Source organism: Chironomus tepperi, unplaced genomic scaffold (assembly GCF_022539635.2).
Source record: "Chironomus tepperi strain 1889 unplaced genomic scaffold, CSIRO-AGI_Ctep_v1 contig_89, whole genome shotgun sequence".
Lineage (NCBI taxonomy): Eukaryota > Metazoa > Arthropoda > Insecta > Diptera > Chironomidae > Chironomus > Chironomus tepperi.
In genome coordinates this window covers 2,077,915-2,085,501 of record NW_027226211.1, presented here as the reverse complement: position 1 = coordinate 2,085,501, position 7,587 = coordinate 2,077,915, and positions in this window count along the sequence as shown.

Genomic DNA, 7,587 nt, shown 5'->3' with positions numbered 1-7,587 from the left:
TTAAGGAAAATTTTGGAATTTTTCCACGAAAACTCTTGCAAACTAAAGAATTTTAAAATACCCCCTGAATACGCCCCTGGGTAGGATGAGAATGGGTAATGGGTGAGTTTGATTGGATTGGCAAATTATGCTAGAGTTTCGACGCATTTTTAAACCTATTGAAAATTTAATTAAATTCAAAATCTTCCTGAAATTTGATAATAAATCCTGAAATAAAATGACTCAAATGAAAAAATAAAAAGAAATATTGAATTTCAATAATTGGTTTTATAAATTTTTATTTTCACTTTTTTTTCATTTTATAATTTACAAATGGTATTTCTTTAAATTATGTCATAATTCGTTATTGTTTTTAGTTTTTTTTTTTCTTTATCTTCACTTTTAAATAATATAAATCGATTTATCTTGTTTCATTAAAATTATTGATTTTTTCATGTTCTTTTTTTCCTTTTTTTTATTTATTTTTACTTTTTAAACAACGTCTTTTGCTGATAAAATTTTTATTATCAATTTTTTAGTTTAGTTTTATTTTTTTTAAATTACTTTCGGACTTTTTTTGTGTTTTTTTTTGTGTTGTGTATATTTTCATCTCATCATTTTTCTGGAATAAACTGTGTGACGATATTTATTATTTTTTTTTAATAATAATTATAATAATAAATTCTTATTTTTCCGGGAAAAATTTTCCTTAAGTGATTTCAATATAGTTTTTTAAAAACAGGAGAACAATTTTCTATTTTTTTTAATAATCTCGATTTTTTATCAGGAAAAAATCATTAATGATGATTGATTTTACTTAATTCGTTCATTTTTTTAAATATATATTTTAATATCAAATCATATTGGTATCGACTCAAACTGCATATCCATCATAGCGGATTTCGAGTTATTGTTGCTTTTTTTGGTTTTTTTTTGTTCTTATAAAGATATTAGTTTAATCTCTAAAAAATCTAAGACTAGTTAATTTGATTTTTTTGACTATTTTTTTAAATTTATTTTAATTATTATTTTTTTTTACTTATTTTAATTATTTTTTATACGTTAGAAAAGAAACTTTTTTTCCTCACGTTGTTTGATGAAATAATCATGAATTTTTATTCCCTAGTTCTTTTAATGCTGTATTATATCCCGCTATATCTAATCGAGAATTCAACGAAATTTTTTATAGAATTTTTTTTACTTAATTAAATTGTGAGAATGCAATATGGCTTCTTTTAATTTCCTCTTCATCCATTCTAGTTTATTTTTCATTACAACTTTTTTTTTAACTTTGTAATGAAAAAAATTAAAGTAATTCTGAATGTGGATCGCTTAATGATGTTGGATTCTTTGCCTGAATTCTTAAGACAATCCCCTTTTGTAAAAATTTTAATATTTTTTATATGAAACATCAAACTTAACTAAAATAACAAAATTTTTTAGTTGGGGATGCTTAAAGATGGGGATGTTGTTGGGGTTTATCATTGGATATGCTATATTTTTGGATGTTTTGTTGTAGGCATTCCTATTTTAGGGTTGACGAGTGTCTATCTCACATTTTGAGTTGTTCTGTCCTTAATTTACAGTTGCAATGAGTTGTCAGTGCATTTTGCTGAAGAATTTCATCAATATTTTGATAATTCTGACTTAATTTGAAGTCATAGTTCCTCCTTTTAACCTAAATAGCACAAATCGATTAATCGATCCAAAATCCGTCACCAAGAAGACGAGACTCTGATGATTTAAACCTAATTCGGTGTCAAATTCGAGTTACGCCGACCTTGTGTCGAGTTTTCGATTGATTAATGACTTATGATGATTAGTTGACTTGTACTATTCAGGAACACTCAATTATGAAGCGTCTCTACTCATTCAGCAAACCTAGGCTCTATTTTCCTCATAATCGCTTTTATCATCTTTTATATAATTCAACACTAGAACCATTAATACATTTTTTTTAATACAGATACAATAAATGAACACGTTTATTGGTCTTTTGGTGTGAATATCTATTAGACATTTCAAGGAATACCTTATAATTAGGTTCTCAAGAGAAGTTTACCATTAATACTAGTAGTATGATGATTAGTTCCTTCTAGATTCACTGTGAATCTTAGGGAGTTAGTAAAGCTGTTGAATTTGATTTCTTTTCATTGTCACAATCAGTTCCTACATCAGATTTTGCTAGTTCTTTTCTCTTCTCTGAGTGGATACGACTTTTTGCATGTCTAGAATTTTAATGTCATTGAGATGCGATATGTCGTTCTCTTAACGCCGGTGCGGTATGAATCCAAGTTTCACCCGAGTTTTTCATTAGAATTTCACCCAGAACGATCCTTTAAGGCTGTCATGTGTCGACTGAAGCTCTAGTTTTTTACTAGATACTAGAAACAGTTGTCTACTCTCGTTATATATGCTAACATCTGCATAATTCCTTGCATGAGTGATATTCATATTTCTTTTATAATGAGCATCATTTTGTGGAACATTAGTTTGGTATGTGAGTAGAATCTGAGGTACCAAGCTTAATGTAGAATTGTCAAAAGCCTTTTTAGTCAAGTGATTAGACATAAGACGGATAATCCACATTTCCTTCATTTTTGAAGAGTATTTACTTGGATCTTATGAAGAACTCTATCCCATAATTATCATTATAGAGTCTTTTCAGAAATAATCAAAGCTTGAAGTCGGCTCAAATTTTATATGACATAGAATCGACTTTAGTCCACTTTAAACTACAAAATGCAAGTCGACGTCAAGCTTTAGAGTCTAAATTATTAATGAACCCCCAAGTATCCCCCAATACCATTGATAAACTCCAAAAACCTCAACATCTAGTCAGAAAAAAATTCAAACATTACTAAGCGACTCCCTTTATTCAATAGAGATACATGTGGACATTACCTAATAATATGTTGAGGAATTTTTTCAATAAATTTTAATCATTTTTTAAATTTTTCCATTTTTTTTTTTGGTTTGGGAAATGATGAATAATCTAGAGACTATAACACTTTTCATCTAAATAGAATATATAATGTTGTATATAAATTACCAATGTAGAGACCCTCTGATGAATGGAACTAAGAGAATAAAATGAGTTAAATTTTTTTTCGTCCACTTGTCATAATGATCACTGTACATAACACAATTGAGTTAATTGTTTTTTTTTTTAATATAATTAAATTTTAATATTGCATATTGAAAATCACTTTGTTTTCATTTTTTTTTACTTATTAAATTACTGTTTGATGCAAAATATTATTTTTTTTTTCATTTCCAATATGTATATAGGATTTTCATTTATTAAATAACTAATAAAAATAACGTGAACAGCGTTTTTTTTTCTCGATTGTTTATTTTAATATTATTTCGTTCATCCATCCTATCATTTCACTTTATTCATTTAATTAATGATCATCATCATTATTTTTTATAACAAGCTGATAAATTTATAATTAATAGTTTTTTTTTAAATTTTCATTTTTTTTTTCATCTAATATAAATTTAAATTTAGGAGAACTCAATAAATTCTCGTTCTTTTTTTTGGGTTTTTTACAGTGTAGATTTTTTTGTATTTGATGCTAATGAATTGCCACAATTTTTTTTTTTTGTTAAATATCATTTAAATATATTCATTTTTAAAATACTTTTTTTTTGAAGAAAAAACTCTTTTTTTTCGACTAATAAAATTGAATAATTACGTGTTGAATGTAATGAGAAGCATGACGTGTGGCTCGGACTAAATATATATAAAGTGCGCATGAAATTAGTTTCTTTTTTTGTCTTCATTCCTTCATGAAATTTGAACACAAAATAGTTTTATTTGAAATTTTGAATGGAAGATCGATGGCTTTTTGTTCAGTTTGATGGAAGATATTGTTTAATATTTTGATGGTAGAGCTTTAAAGTTGACAGGGATTTTGTTTGGGAATGTTGACTCAAGTTGAGTTAAATTAACTGAAGTCATCTCAAATTAATTCAAGTCAATTTAGGTGAACTGAAGTTGACACAAGTCAAGTCATGTCGACTAGAATCATTTCAAGTTGTCTCATTTCAATTCAAGGCAACTCAAAGTAGACTTAAGTCAATTCAAGATGATATAAGTCAATTGAAGTCAATTCAAGACGACTCGACTCAACTCAGGTCAACTCGACTCCATACAGAACTCAAATCAACTTCAAGCTCTGAATTGATGGTTTATGCATTTTTGTCATTGATAAATTTCATAGATTGTACTTAAATAGGATGGTCATCACATGCCTAGGATGATGTTCTTAATACTTGATTGAATAAAATTTGGTGTCGTTTCAAATTTTAAACAATTTTTATATAGATGTGAATTTTTCTAGTCAACTGAGTTTCGAACTTAGGATAACTTGAGATCAGGGTTGTTAAAAGCAGAATCTGGTGTGTTTTGAAAATATGTCAAGAGTTTAAACTGTGGATATCTGGGATGAATGTGTGAATATTTTTATCAAATTTCTAACACATTTTTCCCTGAACACATGAAATATGTGAAGATGATGTGTACACATTCTGTAAAACAGAATATGTTGTAACAACCCTGCTTGAGATGATTTTTCATTTTTTGAGTGACATTTTAAAACTGAGTTACGAACCCAGGATTTAAATCAATTATCACTACTAGACTCAAGCACCACTTATAACTTTGATTGCTTGGAATTAAATGTAATCGAATATGCCTGAATTTGTTATCAGTTTGGTGATTTTGTGATGTTTGACCATTAAATTATGAAAATTTCTACCTATATCATATCACTATGAAAGGATTATTTTGGCAGTTTAAATAAATTTGAAGATTTTCGACGTAGTCAAATGAAATTGCGATCAACATATGCAGGATCCGTAGATTTTGCACAGGATTCATCAACTGGATATCTCGTTAAGTTGTTAAATGATAATTAAGGATCAGATTCTAATGTGAAAATTACGAAATTTTAATTCGATGTGCCTTCTTAGGACTAAAACAAATCAGGTGACGTAAGGGCGTTTTAACTCCTTTTATTACGCCCTTGAGATGAAAATTTTCTTTAAACTTCCATTCATTCTTAAAGAATTATCATCCAAAATATAAATTTAAACAATTGTGAAACTATAATTCATTTCAATTATTCAGGAATGAAGATTTCGACGAAAAATTGTAACAAAAATGTAAATAACTCGACAATTCTTTCTTTTTAATTCTTGTAGCTGAGAGATAATGAAAAATATTCATGCTGAATTTAAATTGAAACATTTTTTTATTGCCTCGATTTTTTTTCATAAAGTTCCAACGCTTCAGTTCATCCGACGTGTGTGTGTGTGTTCGTTTTTAATAAGAAAAGAATAAAAAAAAATGTAAAATTTTGGTATTTTTGCCGCATACGGTCTACAATTAAATCTTCATTTCGGCAATTTTTCTCTTTAATTTGACGTTTTTTTACTATTTTTTTCGATTTAAGAATCCTATATGTATATAAGTATAAATTTCTTTTTTATATACATAAAATGTTTCTTGTTGTTTTGGCTTATTAGAAAATAAAAAATGATAAAAATAAAGAACAACAAGGAACGAATGGATATAACTTAATTTTTATTAGTTGTGAAGATTTATTGCTAAGCTATGTATACAATTAAGGAATTTCTCTTCGTTTCTTGCATTTTTTCATAATAGACATTCTCATTTGTAGACGAGAACTTCCATGGATTTAATGGCTCAATGTTCTTTTACTGCTTTTTATAAGTTTTGTTACTATCGATAGTTTTTTTTTTTTGACTTGATGGGGTATTGGTGGGGATTTATGGATGTTAGGCATGATTATAGTCAATTGGGGTTGTTAAGTGCCTCAATCTTGATATTATATGCTTTAAATTATGATGAATTATTATTTTGAGTTTGCTCTGGATGGCTTATGTTTCCTTAAAGTTATGACTACCATAAGTGATAGCTTAATGTTGATATCAACACTTTTTAGAGAAATACAGGCTATTTCCTCTCATTTGAACGTTCTGATGAGTTCATTTTGCTATTTATCATGATTTTATTCATTTTTTGAAATTCTGATGTGAGTTTGAATTTGTGATCATAACCTAACATATTTTGGAGATTTGCGGCTAAAGCTCGGAAAGAACACGGTTCAAAAATTGCCAAAAATCCGATAACAGGTGTATTTAACTCTACACTTAAGTCAGATTTCATCTAATCCTGCCTAACTTCAGAGTCATGCCCTCCTGGAGCCGACGTTTTGATCATTTCTTTGTCGTGTGCCTTTCTCTATGATTTTTGGAATTTTTAGACTGCTCATGATATTTCACTATCGATCAAAATATGCTGTTAACTTGCTAAAACTCGATTAATCACTTTCTGTACCAGTCGGTACGTTGAATGTTTGATTAACTGTTTTAGTTGCTAAGATTAGCTTTGTAGGTGTGTGCTGCACATTAAGGTTTCCTATATTATTCAAATTTGAATAACCATTTCCAAAATTTCGTCAATTTTCCTATAATTCAGACACAATATTGACCAATTTGACCAAAATCAAGTCTCACCACCCTCAAAATCCACCAACATCCCACCTCTGTTCAATGATTACTTATTTCACCTTCTTCTTTTTTCGTAAAGAGCTTAGGATTTATTTTCTGATTCATTTCTCATTAATTTTAAATTAATTTTTTGGGAATTGTAATTAGAAATTGGTATTTTTATTATTATTATTATTATTTTTTTTTTGTCTAGTAATTAATATTTATTTCTAATTTAATGTAAGGCAGTATTTTACCATAATAGATGGACAATCGCTGAAAAACCTAAATTAGACTTCCATGTTCATGTCATGCATTGCAATTAATAAATTCCAGAAATATCAATGATATGCATATCACCATGTGTGTGTATTTGATTTTTTGGGGGTATAGGGGGGTAGGGAGGTCATTATTGTAATTTAGCAGGAAGTAACTTAAATGTTGGTATGGTGGAGTGAATGCATGCACGTTTAAATATTTAATAGTGTGGATTTGTGTGTATTTTTTTTGGGATTTTTGATATTTACGATTAATTGCAATTCATGCTGATTTTGTTCGTTGGATGTCCTTATTCAGTCATTCATTGAGCACCATCACCAGTAATTCCTCTTACTTATTTCATTGCTCATATGTATATTTAACAATATACATGATGATTTAATTATTAATGTTGCATTTCTCGTCACGCAAAATGTGCGACTTTATATTTTTTTTCATCTGCAAATTTATTGTTTAATAATTTTTCTCCTTCTTAGCTTTTTAGACCGTATTTAATTTTTTTTTCTCTGCTTTCATTCGGTATCTAATAGCACTTTTGTGTTTTTTTTTTGGTCGTATAATAAATTAATTTAAATATTAATCATTAACAACAACAACAATTTTTTTGGTTTTCAATTTTTTTTTAAATATTTTTTTTTCAATTATTTTCCTATATAGCAATTCGCAATTTGTTTCCGCCAAAACAGAATAATCATAAAAAGGACTTAAATTAAAATCAATAGAATATTCTCTCATAATTCTTTTTTTTATATTTTATTTAAATAAATATTTCTTTCATCTTTTTTCAGAACTTTTTACTTTTTGGAT